Genomic DNA, 15049 nt, shown 5'->3' on the forward strand with positions numbered 1-15049 from the left:
GACAAATGACGTGGCTATCCTTCAAACCTGTCAGTATCCATTCTCTTCCAGCCCCCTCGGATGTCCCCCGCTCTCGGAAATCTAACGACGCCAACGCCATAGTCACAGCATTTTTTTGTATCTGATACGACGAGCAAATACGCGCTGATGTCGAGATATGACTCTCAAACATTGTCGAAGCAATGGATGGACAGCAATCAGTTTGGTCACATGGTCATGTCCGCCTGGTTGGAATGGGATAAGGGGGGCTGGTTGCAGTTGGGTTTGAGTGGCGAGCTTAGCAAATTTGTCATGTTCCGCATTGAGCAGCGCAATGTCGTATTCAACAGCCTGCCTAAATGATAAAAATCTGCATCGCTGAAACTGGCTTTGTTAAATTTAGTTAATTTAATGGATTGCGATCGTCGGCGTAGATGAAAAGATGAAAAAAAGTGAAACATCATAGCAGTTGTAGAAAAAGCGCAACAGCCAAACTTCTATCAAAAGCAAAACCCAAATATAAATTTTATTTCTCTAATCCGCAAATGCATATCACTCATTTGCTTTAAGAGTGTTATAATCCAGAAAAAAAAATTTTAATTAAGTATCGAGAAATGCATAGCTGTATCGATTAACAATAGTTTATTAGAAGATAATTTGTATTCATTTTTACTATGGGAGCGTATATATATAAACTGTACACTTTAAGGTCGTGTTTTCGAGTTTTTGATTTTTTGGATTACGTAACATGTTGCAATAAATGAGCGATATGTTCATATGCACATATGTACATATATATGTATGTATATGCACTTTGCTTTTTCTGTACAGCAAAATATACTCTTGTTTGAGTGAAAATCTTATAAAATGTAAACTTTACACAGTGCTATAAAAAACACGTAATACACCCGAAACAAACTTTAGTACATATTGTAAGTAGGGTAGAGTACAAGATTAAAATAAATTTCTTATCTACTTTTCCTAAACCATCATTTTATTTGTATAAAAATTGTTGTTTTCCTACATGACGCACATACATACCTATTACTAGGTTGATTATTTTCCAAGTATCCCGGGATTTTCGGGATTTTGTAACTTGCATTGGTGGCAATAATAGAAACGCCTCACGTTGAATAGTTTTATCTATATTAATTTTGTGTAAATATTTTTATTTTTTGTTTATAAATGTCTAGTTCTTTATACATATAACACCGTGCAACAGCCAATTTTGTACACATAAAAAATCAATATATTCGCGAAACCATGGGCCAAATATGGTAAAACTTCGTTTTTAGTTTTTCTCTCTGACCTCAAGATTTTTACAAAAGGCCTTTGAAATTTGAAGAAAAAAAGTAATTCAAAAAATTATTTAAAAAAATGAGATGTCAAATCATACTGCCATCAAGCCATAACTTCGCAAAACTGGCAGTGACGCACAACCACAATAACATGGGTCCCCTAAATTTGGAAGCCGCAATTTGTGAGATTCGCAGAAGTTATTGGGTGTCAGGTCTGAGGAAATTTCTGCACAGTGTGCCGTCTAAACAAAGCCAGTGCCGAGTCGCCAATAACGAATCCCCTTCCGGCCCATAGGCTAACGCCCTATGAGATGCCGTTAAGTTATACGGGCCGTGACAACTTTATGGGGTGGCGTTGTTCACGTACCAGGCCGCGAGGACTGTACATCTGGAGTTGGCCCATATTTCAAAGGACAGGAACTGGACACTTGGGTATTGATATGAATTGCAACAGTGACGAATTAGCAAGGAAAGATTTGAACACACCTTTCCCAGAAAGCTAAATTAGCCAATGAGCCACTGCCTAATTGTCTTACATGGCTTAAGAAAAGGGGTTAACCCACCGAACCATTGTCGTAAAGGTAAGATCATAGAACAAGAGTACGCAGAACAGCGGCAAAGTCCATATCCGCAACAAGGCGGTTTGTACTGTTGGGGTGCAATAACCCCATACGCAATAAGGCCATATGGTCTTATTTCCATTATGTTTCGGAAATAAAACAATATGACGTTATTTCCAATCCAGAAGTGAAATAAAGTCATATTCAAAATTTTCAAGTGAGTAATAAAGTCTGTTTAGGCCAACGGCCTAAATTTGCAAAGCTTTCGGTTTATAACATAACTTAACTATTATGGTTGCTGTGGAGCTGTTAACTACTCTGTTAAATCTGCAACAATAAACTTTCGTCAAATAAACAGTTCGACAAGCAACCGTAACTAAAATTAAGAACGGTTTACCTCCTCGTTTAGAGACTATCCGAGAAGGAAGACATCCAGCCACCAAGTTCAATTTTTATGCGATTGCAATAAATGAGGTATCAGTTTATTTGAAAGTAGATCTAATTTTAGATAGTACTCCATATTTTGAAATTGTAGAAATTATCGATGGACAAAATTTTAAAAATTAACAGATATATGCTTTTTTTTAATTTACCCGATAAAAAATCGTCTTCGTTTTACTATGGAAACATATATACACTGTAAATTTTAAAGCCGTTTTTCTCGAGCTTTTGATTTTTTGATTTTTTATAGTATTATGAAACTCTTGCAATAAATGTATGCACGTTGTTTAGTTCCTGTTAACATCAAGGAAAATGTAAATCGTTTAACCGTAAAGTTAAACAGAGGTGCTATTATCGTTTAAAGGAAGTTTATTAGTAACACCTTTAAGGATGAATATTATCGACATCCATGTAAATATGTTAATAACATTCTGCTTGAAAATAAAGCTTTCGCATTGTCCTTTTGGTAGATTAACAGATTCAGTGTCATACAGAGCGCCCTCTGAAGTTCTGCTGCCGCATTGCAAATATGTTCAAGTGTCCTTAAAGCCAGAAGGACTTTTAGCAACGGTTTGTGCAATGGCTTAAGTCGCTGAACGGCCACCAGCGAATAACTGCAGATGGCGCTTTTAAAGTGAATAACATCTAATAGCCGCTGTAATTACAAATTCGAAGAGCTTTCCTGAAATTTTAATATTTTGAGCTTGACGCCTGTATACTCCATAAGCAAATGAATACTAAATTGCTGCATAGCATACATATGTATGCATGTACGTACGAATTATAGGAATACGTACATACATATAAATAATTTGCGCTGCATTTGTTAATAGCAGACCACCTACATACCTGCCTCGAGTGCATTCGTTAGAAGTATTTGCACGGCCATTCGCCATTTTTCAAATGCTCGCTGGATAATTAAGCCGACAAACGAGCCGCTTACCGACAAAGCAATTATCGGTATACCTGCGGAAAATATTTATGAGCAACAAATTGCTTATTGTCAATGAAAAACGCTTTGCTTTCAGCACAAGCATTCAAAACTCAATCAGTAAAACCACTGCAAAGACATATATTGCTGTGATATCAGTAATCAAGTATTAGAAGTTACACCCAAAGTAAGGAAATTAATTACACGCTATGAATACCACTTTTTAATTACCTACGCAAAATTACTGTTAAATAATAAACAAATAGACATTTTCGCCACCCATATGCAGCGCAATAAATATTAAATTGAAAAGATTAGTTTAGAAAAATGGGTGCGTTAAGAAGGCGCAGAAGTTCAGCGCAACTGTTGTTAAAAAAAAGTGATTAGCAGGGCCGATGAAAATAAGCACGAAAAAATCCATTTTAAGCACTTAGATAAGCGCTAAAATATTGGTAAATATGCTTGCAAATATGCTCGCAAAACAAACAAAAAAATTAACACAGTTTAATGTTTTTTTTTCAGTTATTTCAAGGATTGAAAAATTCTAATGGACATACAAGTGTTGCTTGATATTCTCAAATAATGAAGATCTGCGTTGGTCGTTTAATTTTTTTTAAATATTCGTTATTCTCCATTTGAGATAAGTATGTAAATCTCTTCAATAACACCATTGATTTTCCGTAGAGACGAATCGTTGGTTTTAAATTTTTGTATGCAAGCAGAAATGCAATTGAAGTAACGGGGTAATAAAAACTAAATCTGTTTTTATGTTATTATTTGTAAACATTTTCTCAGTTCGACGAATAAAAATCAAGCCCAAGAAATGGCCAAGAAAAATATATTGAGCGAAATTTTCTTAAGCAGTAAGAAGTTCTTAAGAAATTTTCTACGCTTTCTACTATGGTTTGCCAAAGTTTGTTTGTGAAGAGTACAAGAAGGTATCATTGTTTCAGCAGAAACATAAGCCCGTTCCATTATTTTGTAAGGAAAGAGTGAGGCAGCAGGTTGTAGAATATCAGGGGTCAAAACTCCATGGGCACTACGATTCACACACACGAAATAATAGCAATTTATTTCTTGACCAATTACTTAACAGGTCTGAATGAGAAAATAAGAAATTTCAAGCAAAAGCTAAACATTTTCGGCACTGGTGATTAGTGGGCGACGTTATGCACCTTATTAAACGGCTTGATACATAAAGAACCAGCGTTTTTCAGTGGCAGTTTAAACTTAGATCACGCAAACTGAGTTTGGATTAAACAGCACACAGGGTGACATTTGGTTGGCTAATCTTAGTTTAAACCAGCCACATTGAGCGTTTAAACTAAGTTTTAACCACAGCCGTGCACTGAAAAACTGGACCTAACTGTAAGATTCAACTGTCAAAGATACACTCAATATGTTGTCTCAAATGATCACAAAAATATTTCGATCATCAAACACTGAACTGTCGAGTTGATCAAAAGTACATAGCATCCAGTCCTGCCATATATAGGTTCGAATTTTTTCGTACGGTACGGATTTGCAGGCGTGAAAAAGGCTGTACGGATTTTAAGCATTCCGAAGAGCTGTGCGGATTTATGGGGCATTTTTCTCATATTGCAAAAATTTTACCATTTTGCCTTTATCTAATTATCTAAGTCACGACGTTTTTCTCCTTATAAGAAAAGATATGTGGCAACACTTGTTTACTTAATCCATATGTTTGGTCTGTTCCCGTACTCCAGGATTTAGTTAGAAATAGTCCGGAGAAAAGTGCTCTACATATTATAAATTTGTATACAGGAACGACTTCGGACTCTTTCTGACTAAATAAATGCTGGAGTACGGGAACATGCTAATTATATGTTCTTCCCTATTTTGCTTAATCGTGTAGGTAATCGCAGCAGGTAGATATAAAAATATGCAAAAATGGAGGATTCTGATGATGAAGTAGTTACTCCTCCTAAAAGCACACCATCAACAAGGCAAGTAGCATTTTGTTTCCTTTAAATAACAATGATATATATATAGCAAAATGGTTTACTTAGAAAAGGGAAAAACAATCAATCAAGATTCCAAGAATACAGAGAGTTATGGGGAAAGGAATTTTCCTGGATAGTGAAATGTATCAGAAAAAGGTGAGAATTGGTTAAAGTGAAATAGTTTTGAAGAAAAAGTTCTTTATGGACATTCCGGTACGATTTCAGAAGGAAATATAAACCTTGAAAACGCCGAAGGAAAGGAAAAAAGCAGCAGAAATTTTAGAATATTATAGCCAAAAATGGAAGCACCTCTACCTGAAATTTTTGAATCCACTACTGAATCAAGAAAATAGGGAATTCCAGTCAGTGAAACCAAAAATTCATTTAAATCATAAACATATGCCCGCGCTATTTGCTTCTATTGTATCCTTTTATTTGAAACCAACTTACATCAATGCAACTAATCCCGAATTCATCAACTTCACCGAAAGCTAAAACCCAGATGAGCAACATCACTGGGAGCCTCTTTCTAAAGTGTACTTGGCACCTGCCGTGAAGGTTGAACTGGAGAAATTATCAACAACCGTAACTACCCAAGAAATCGATCATTCCCGTTCTCGATGCAAACGGGTAGACATTATTTTAGCACCGGAAATACGTAAGAGGTTCCCTTACGAAGTCAAAGTCCTGGAGCAAATTGCTTTTCTGGATCCTGTCAACTTGAAAACCTTAAGAGATATTGACTTTTTGTCGGATTTTTTCGGTTTTGATTCTGCAGCTATACACCAGGAATTTTCGCTCTTGCAACACATGTTCCCATGTTCTAATTCTGAAACTGATTTGGATACGTTTTGTATAAAGGTAAGAAAAGTGGTTCGCGGAGATGATTCCCTTCAATTTCCTTTGATTTTGGAACTGGTTGAACGCATACACATTCTTCTTCATTCCTCTATAGCGTGTGAAAGAATTTTCAGTGCAATCAATAGAAATTCGACAAAGTGTAGAAATTCTTTGGGGACCAAATTGATCGGTAGAATTTTGCACGGCAAAAGTTTTATGGAGTGTAATCGAAATTGACGCTAACTCTTTGTTAAAAGACTTTAACAAAAACATGTACAAGTAAATTATAAAAATTTTTCGCTTACATTTGTAACTACTTACATATGTATGTACATTTGTTACTTTTGCCCAAAAAAACTAAGTGATATGGCATTTTTATGATGGGTTTGAACTGAATTTTTACTTTTACTTTTTCTTTTGTATTTTTTTATAGTAGTAGCTCAGTAACGCTAGTGAAGGAAAGATTGGTCCAAGTGCTCGAAAAATATAGTCGTAGGTATAGTAGTTTTGTATCTAGATCAAACATAGTCCAAAAATTTAAAGCAATGTAATGTAAAACAGGTGAATTGTGCTAAAAGTGGTCCGAATGTAATGCATAAGGTATGAGTTTTGTTCTAAAATTAGTTACAATGTCACGTAGTAGCGAACGATGGGTATTATTAACGATTTACTGATATGTAGGCACTAGGAATATTAATCCCAGTATTCCGGGCTCCCGGCCTTTTTTAAGTCCCGATAATCCCGCGATTCTTGGCAAATAAACCCTGGATTTTCGGGATTTGTAATTTGCACTAATGTCAATAATAGAAACTACTTTTCTTGACCAGTATTGGCTATATTTATTTTTTTATTTAATAATTAGTATTATTTTCATAAATGTCTAGCTCATTATACATATAACACCGTGAGATAGTAAATTTTACACATAAAAATCCATATATTCGCGAAACCATGGGCAAAATATTGTAACTTGTATTTTTAGTTTTTCACTTTGACGTCAGTAAATTAAAAATTATTAAACATTTCAGTGAAATATGCTTAGGGAAGAAGTATGGGCATCATACTAAATAGGAAATACTGTAGAATTTATTCAGATTAAATGTTTTGGTGCATAAGGACTGGTAAATATTGAAAATGTCATTTTAAAATTTTATCCTTGAAATTTCGCAATATTTGTTTCGAATTTCGTCCTTTTAAATTTATAAGCTTAAAAAATTACCATTCGTCCTTGTAAATCCAAAAAATTTTAATTTTTTTATTCTAAAGAAGTTTCCTCTTTCATTTGGTACTGACATTTTTTATTCCTATTTGCGCTGAATTTTTTAAATAATTTTTGGAATTAATCACATCATTGAAATTACAAAAGTCCTTTAAAACAAATCCTTCTAACTTTATCAGCTTAAAAAATTACCTAGTCGTCGTGTGAATCCAAAAAAATGTATATTTTTTAAATTCTAAAAAAATTTTCTCTTTCATTTGGTACTCATATTTTTATTCTACTTTGTTCTACTGTTTTACTTTTCTTTAAATTTTTAGACTATCTTTGGTCTAGATACAAAAGTACTATACCTACGACTATATTTTTCGAGCAATTGGACCAATCTTTCCTTCAGGGATTGTAACCAATTTTAGAATAAAACTCATACCTTATGCATTACAATTGGACCACTTTTAGTACAATTCGCCTGTTTTATATTACATTGCATTAAATTTTTGGACTATATTTGGTCTAGGTACAAAACTACTATACCTACGGCTATATTTTTCGAGCAATTGGACCAATCTTTCCTTCAGGGAAGTTGAATGTGCGTGAGCAGAGCATGTGTGTGCAAATACGAACCCTGGTTCAAACGCTATAAAAACTAAACTTTAACTAACTAATAATTACTTTTGTCAAAAAGTTCTAGGCAAATAACAATAACTTTGTCTGTGAAGCTATAAATAAATACGACTAGTAAAAAAATGTATTGTTTTATTTGATGTTGTTGGAAGTAGGGTTGTCTGTGTTCACCTATGTATATTGCTTTTTGCTTGCCGAGCAAATTTGAGCGTTCGGATATTCCACCCACCTTTTTTTGCCTTGTACGGATTTTAGTCTCTAAAGGTCTGGCAGCCCTGACAACATCGCGCTGAAAAGGTGCAATCCCAATAATTACTGAGCTGTTGCGCGTTCTGAATCACGATTGCCGTTTTGGGCTTTTTCTACCAAAATTTGTAGGTTTTTTTCCTTCCCGGAATAATGGTAGGACGCTGAAAATTTTTGTAGGTTTCTTTGCTCATAAAACAGAGAGCATTTCTGGTTTATTATAGTGTGTCACTTTGGGCGTATTTCTTTATTCATTCCAAACGTTCGGAATAAATCTTTCTGTTTACTTATCCGTTAGAACTTTCCGGATAATATCGTGCCGGATAATCTAAAGGCATTATTTTTATTCCGTCTCTAGCACGGAATTCATAGAATATTCTGCTGCATAGAATATTAGTGGAGGTTACCTTTAACTGAATTATCACTCTGACGATGTTGGTGCTAATAGCCACTGTTGCCTACTTGGTTTGGTGCTTGGTGCGTTTTTTGGTGCATTTTTTTAGTTTTGAAACACCAAATCTCTAAATCTTAAAAAAAAATCTAAGCTAAATTAATAGCAATCGTAAATATTTTATCAACTTTACAAAACTGGAAACAAAATCAAGGCCCAATGACAATCGTAAGCGAGCATACAAACAGAGTGACACAATAAGATTTTCCCGCTATGCGCTCAAATAAGGCACATTAAAAAGGGAAATCAAATTTCGTTATGTTTCAGGTGTCAAGCAGTCGAAAAGAAAAGTTCTTATGTTCCTTTAGTTCACGAGATCATGAGAGACTCCAGTGTAGATTTAAACTACCACATATGTATGTAGTTCAAGAAGCTTCATTTTTTGGTTTTGCTTTTGTTTGACAGGAATTGTAGAAAAAATTAAGGCAAATGAATAAAAATTTAACATACAAAGAGTCAGGAAAAAGTTTATAATATTTTCTTCAATCTAAGCGAAGCCGCAACGCTGGACACAGCTGCCAATTAGAAAATAAAAACAAGAAAGTTATCGTCGCTTGAACGAAAATATTTGAATTTATAGAAAACAGAAAACATTCGAGCGTCGAGCAAGAAACACTGATTTTTATTAATTTGAATCAGCATATAAAGTCCGTTGAATACTCCCATAAAAATTTGGTGCTTTTTTTGAGAAAAAACACGATTTTTCTTGGGTTTTAGTGCTTTTTCAAATTCAAAACTTGGCAACACTGCTAATAGCATTTAAGTGATTTGTTGTTAAGATTTTTGAGCTACCATCACCATGTTCAATGGTTTTTAATACTTCTTACATATATGTTTCCGTCATTTACATAATTAAGTAAAACACGTTTATAAATTGTACCACTTCAGTTTGTATACTGAAGTAACAACGGCCAACAGTGGGAGCAAATGTATGCTTCCATACGTTTTTATACTCGAGCGCAATTGTGCACAAGGTTATTATAAATTCGTTCACATAACGGTTGTTTGTAACAGGCAAAACGAATCGAGATAGATATAGACAAATGTACATAAATGATCAGAATGAAAAGACAGATCGATTAAGCGGTGACTGTCTGTCCGTCCGTCCGTCTGTGCACACGATAACTCGAGTAAAAATTTAGATAGATATCCTAACGAGACTTGGTACGTGCACTCGGGCGTAGGACGAATGGTATTGAAAATGGGCAAAATCGGACAACAACCACGCCTACCTCCCATATACCGGTAATTTTAAAAAATACGAAAACTGCCATATTTTAGTAGCTACTGAAGATAATTCACTCAAAATTGATATTTGCAATAATTTTTAGACAAAAAATAAGAATATTATAAATTTTTGGAAAATGGGCATAGCCACGCCCACTTATGGTTACATGCGTATATCTTGGTAACCGCTGCACCAATTTCTTCCAAACTTTGTACAGTTGTTGGCCTTGGTACAGCATATCCAAAATAAAAATAAAATAAAATCGTACAATAACCACGCCTACATCCCATATAACGGTAATTTAGAAAAATTCGATAAATCAGTAAATATTACATACCGCTAAATTATTCAAAATTGATGCTTGCAACAATTCTTTACCAAGAAATACGTTTATGATAAAATTTTGGAAAATGGGCGTGGCAGCGCCCACTTATGATCACATATACATATGTATCTCGGTAACCGTTCTACCAATTTGTACCAAACTCGGTATGGTTATTGTGCTTGCCACATAGAAGCAAAACGTTGAAAGTTATTGAAATCGGACTAAAATTACGGCGCTTGTCATATAACGGTAAAGTTCCGAAACGCTTGAAACTTCAATATTTCGAAATTTAAGTACGCTAATCTACTCAAAATTGATACATCCCGGCTTACCATGTATAAACTTACTATATATTTAATACTTGCGCCGGATATTTAATTTTCGGCTCCGCCCGCACTTCGACCTTCTTACTTGTTAGAAGTAAATACGCCCAAATACAGGGTTGAATAAACACGATCTATGTATCTTATATTACGCGTTTACTGNGCTTGTCATATAACGGTAAAGTTCCGAAACGCTTGAAACTTCAATATTTCAAAATTTAAGTACGCTAATCTACTCAAAATTGATACATCCCGGCTTACCATGTATAAACATACTATATATTTAATACTTGCGCCGGATATTTAATTTTCGGCTCCGCCCGCACTTCGACCTTCTTACTTGTTAGAAGTTAATACGCCCAAATACAGGGTTGAATAAACGCGATCTATGTATCTTATATTACGCGTTTACTGAGTTATATAACACTGATAAATTATTTGTATAAATTACTTGTACAAGTGCCCAGTAAAAATATTTGTCATCTAGAGGCGAGCGACCGCTCGTGGGTGTCACCATAATATTGTTATAACTTTAGAGCTACTTGTTGTCTAAACCTGAAACTTACCCAAAAATGTCCGTATATATCTGTCTTTAATGCCACATTAAAACAAAACAAAAATTTTAAATTTCATAACACAACTTTGGCATTTGTAAAAACCACCTCCTTAATTTTTATAAAAATGTTAAAATATCCACCATTTTGTTTTAAATAAGTATTAAGAAGTGCAGTTAGACTTATCTTCTTTAGAATAGAATCTAGTTTATCGTGTACAAATTGCAAATCAATCGATGCACAAACGTCTGAGATATATCGAGTTTAAATGAAAATTTCGCAACAATTTTCCGCAGTGAAAAATCCGGTTTTGTGGATCTTTCGACATAAAGGCATGAGTAAAAATTGGGTTAAAATTAACTGTAAATGTAGTTTTGAGTAACCTATCGATTTCAATTGGTTTGAAATCGATTCACTTCATTCCAATTTTATGTTTTTTTACGCTGCTTGTTGTTTTCGCTGTTGTTGTCGCCCAATTTTGCGAGAAAAGAATAACGGACCTGCGGATTGCGCAACCTCTTATATATAAACCTTTATTGGAATATATAGTACACTTGTTCCATGGTTGTTGCATTTCTCATTTTCTACATGCATAGTTCTTGGTAAGTATTTTTCTGACATTATTTTAATGGTGTGGCAGCGCATACATCTTTGTTCAATTCCAATCCTTGCATTTATATTAGGGCAATTCGTATAAACGCGGTTTACGCGGTTACGAATCATTTTTTTATCATGGTTAAATTAATAAATTAGCATATTAGTTGAAAGAAAATAGTCATGTGCATTAAGAGCGTTTAAAACTAAGTGACATTTGATGTATTTAAGGCACTTTAGGTAGATAAAAGCGATGAAATTTGCATCAAGAATTTGGGTTATTTTGCAACTCTAACAACAAATTACTTAATAACTATAAGACTCCGTAGGTGGGGTTTTCAGATTTAGGTTACCCCCTAATTCCCTTTTTTTCAAAGCATGGTTCCTTATTTTGGATAATTTTACAATCTGNAGATTTGGGTTATTTTGCAACTCTAACAACAAATTACTTAATAACTATAAGACTCCGTAGGTGGGGGTTTTCAGATTTAGGTTACCCCCTAATTCCCCTTTTTTCAAAGCATGGTTCCTTATTTTGGATAATTTTACAATCTTTCCGTCGCCAAATTCGGTTGTTTTATATTCGCACTTAACAATTAACACTTTTCACCGGTAGCACTAGTAAGCTAGAAAAGTGACACACTAAAATGTACAAATGTATGTACGTATTCAGAAGTGTACGAATACATGGTGTCGAACTAACTGCATACATGTGTCACTCGTTTCGAGAACGGCATCCTTTCATTTACTCGAACAAATGTGGCGTTGGAAAAAAAACTGTGGAAATCACAGTGGTTAACTTGGCAAAATCTGACCGCTGCTGCATTTTGGCACAAATAAGATACGTTGCAGAAACAGCCTTAAACTTAAAGATACACAGTGACTAAACTTTGAACGAACTCGGTGAACATATTTATTTAATCTTTATGTAAAATGTTTATTTTATTTCCAGAAAAAAAATACACTGTTCTGAGCAAACTGNGGTGAACATATTTATTTAATCTTTATGTAAAATGTTTATTTTATTTCCAGGAAAAAAATACACTGTTCTGACTTTTTAGAAGCAAACCTGATAAGCTTTAACTTTCAAAACACGAGTGTAAATGTGTTGTGACCGCTTTTTCACAGTCATATTTTACTGTTCATAACAATAAAGTATCTTTCACAATCCGAAGCAAATATTTTCACGGTGTACCATGTTAGCTTGCCAGTGTAGATTAGTTTACTGAAAGAGTTACGAGCGCAAACAACCAAGCTCGCCTGTAATCTGTTTAACGAGGAGGTCGCTTGTAAAGTCAAGCCGCCAACAAAGAACGCGATCACACACTGGATTGCCACTTCGTTTTCACTTACACAATCGTACATACATATATACTTAAATACGATCTTGTTATTTTTGGTTCCTGCCTTTTGTTTGGTACTAACCGAAAACTGCTGGCACTCAAGCTTAAAAAAAACTCGTTGACGGGAATACCACTGCATCCTTACTGAAATAACTGCAAATGTTGCTGTCGCCAGCAGTGCAAATGAATAAAATCGAAAAGTGAGTCTTATTTGTGTCCATTCTCAAATATACCTTAAGCTTTTTTTTTTGTTTTTTATTGTCCCTTTTTTTCTGAAGTGCTATTGTGCGCTCAAACTGTTTTGTTTCCTGTATCTGGCTACCGTCTTGGGGGATATGACAGACTTAGACACTTAGACAGCCGCCGGTTAAAATTGCTATTGGGAGGCTTTTTGCCAAGCAGACGGTAATTGAATCCTACTGTCTCTCCCTATTTGAGCCAACAAAGATGGGAAAATGTCAAATAAAGCCGCGGAAAGGTGTAGATGGCATAGTAATAAAAATAAGGATCGAAAATTCATTTAAAGGTGGTGTATATAATACATACATACATATGTATGGATTTGTATATGTATGTATGTAAATATATACCGAGATAGCAAAGAAATTTACGTTTTATGACCGTGTCAGTTGACCAATTGCCGTTGACGAACGGGGATTTTTTGCCGCGAATGTTCACTGTAACAAGTAATTTTTCAGCAAAAAGCAGATCTGACTTCAATTCTCAGATAAAAATTTAAGATTATCGTTAATTTCTTCATGATCCAATTATCGGATCTAACCAATGGCACCACTCTTGAGGTACAACCTTTCCGATAAAAAAAAAATATCGAAATCGGTTAACGTGGTCCAAAGTTATGCGGTAACATACATAAAAAAAATATATATATATTCCGACGAACTGATACCTCCTCCTTTTTTTTTGAAGTCGGTTAAAAATTAAAGCACACTGACGTATATGAGAACGCGCACAACCAAGGCAAACGACGAAGTTCGCTCGTTAACTGTTCCCTTTAATAGATTTCTTTCCAAGACGTGTTTAACAAGGCGGTGTTAACCGTATATAAGTAAATAATTACACTACTCAAAACTCGAAAAAACAATGAAGTATTAAAAAAGTTAAAATAAGACCAAACGTTTTCACCCTATGAAAACCTATGTAAAATAAAACCGGTTTATCCGATTGATTTTATTTTAAAACTGATTTTTTTCAAATTGAAATTTTTCGAAAAACTTGAAAACCGGGAAAAAGCAAGTAATCGAAGACCCTAGTCTTTATGCTGTTACACATACTTAGAATATTCTTTTACACAAGTATTTATAGTCCCTACGCAAAAATGGCAACTAGGGAATCCAATGCCGCAAGTCTGCGGGATCGAGTCATCAATTTGTAAAACTGTGATAAATCATACTGTTTATTCTAACTAAGTAACTATGTAGTAATGTCATATAAAAAGGATAATGTATTGGTATATGTATTTCCAATATTCTTTCATTTTCGTATCCGGAATACGTTCGAAAACGATGGTGTTATTTGAAAGCAATAATTGTATTTTACTTGTTCAAGCTGAACATTTGAAAGCATGTATACATAGTCGGCAGTGGCTGAGCGTGCGGATGGGCTTGCTGGCATTTGTTAGCTTTCAGAATGTGCCGGCTTCGAATTCCGTCAGAATCGGTAGTGTCTCAGAGGTGGTCCCATACTAATCTGGTTTAGATCCGATCATTGGATCATGAAAAAATTAACGGTACTCCTAAATTTTTATATGACAATTGAAGTCAGTTTTGTTTTTTGCTTAAAAATTACTTGTTACATAAACAATGGGCGTTACTTACGCCTTCGAGATTGTATTAAAGTTGCCCTAGAGGTTTACATAGGTATATATGTACATGATTTCTGCACTAGCCAAATCGATTAAATACACTTTTTGAAAAATTTTAACTTAAGTGTCAAAGTTTATAATAACTTTATGTTGTATACATAGTAATATTTATAATAACATTCTTTATTTGAATTTATAATGTAAGGGTTATTTAAAAAAAGTAATGTGCATTATTTGATCGCATCTCTCACGTTTTTAATGGTGTTAATTGATTTGGCATGCATGCGTGATTAAGTGGTACCACTTTTTT

General features: G+C 34.4%; 1 long non-coding RNA gene across 1 annotated transcript in view; it reads right to left on the reverse strand.

Moving 5' to 3' along the window:
* Window positions 1-10528, reverse strand: part of LOC108365923 (uncharacterized) — a 20331-nt gene extending 9803 nt beyond the window's left edge. The window contains exons 1-2 of the long non-coding RNA XR_001848026.1: window positions 10451-10528; window positions 4559-4565 (exon numbers count right to left, since the gene is read on the reverse strand). This is a non-coding gene — a long non-coding RNA (uncharacterized LOC108365923). The remainder of the gene's footprint in view (window positions 1-4558; window positions 4566-10450) is intronic.
* Between the last annotated feature and the right edge of the window lie 4521 nt (window positions 10529-15049).

This window comes from Rhagoletis zephyria, unplaced genomic scaffold (genome assembly GCF_001687245.7).
Source record: "Rhagoletis zephyria isolate East Lansing unplaced genomic scaffold, Rhagoletis_zephyria_1.1 Rzeph_scaffold_02060, whole genome shotgun sequence".
In the NCBI taxonomy this organism is placed as follows: Eukaryota; Metazoa; Arthropoda; class Insecta; order Diptera; family Tephritidae; genus Rhagoletis; species Rhagoletis zephyria.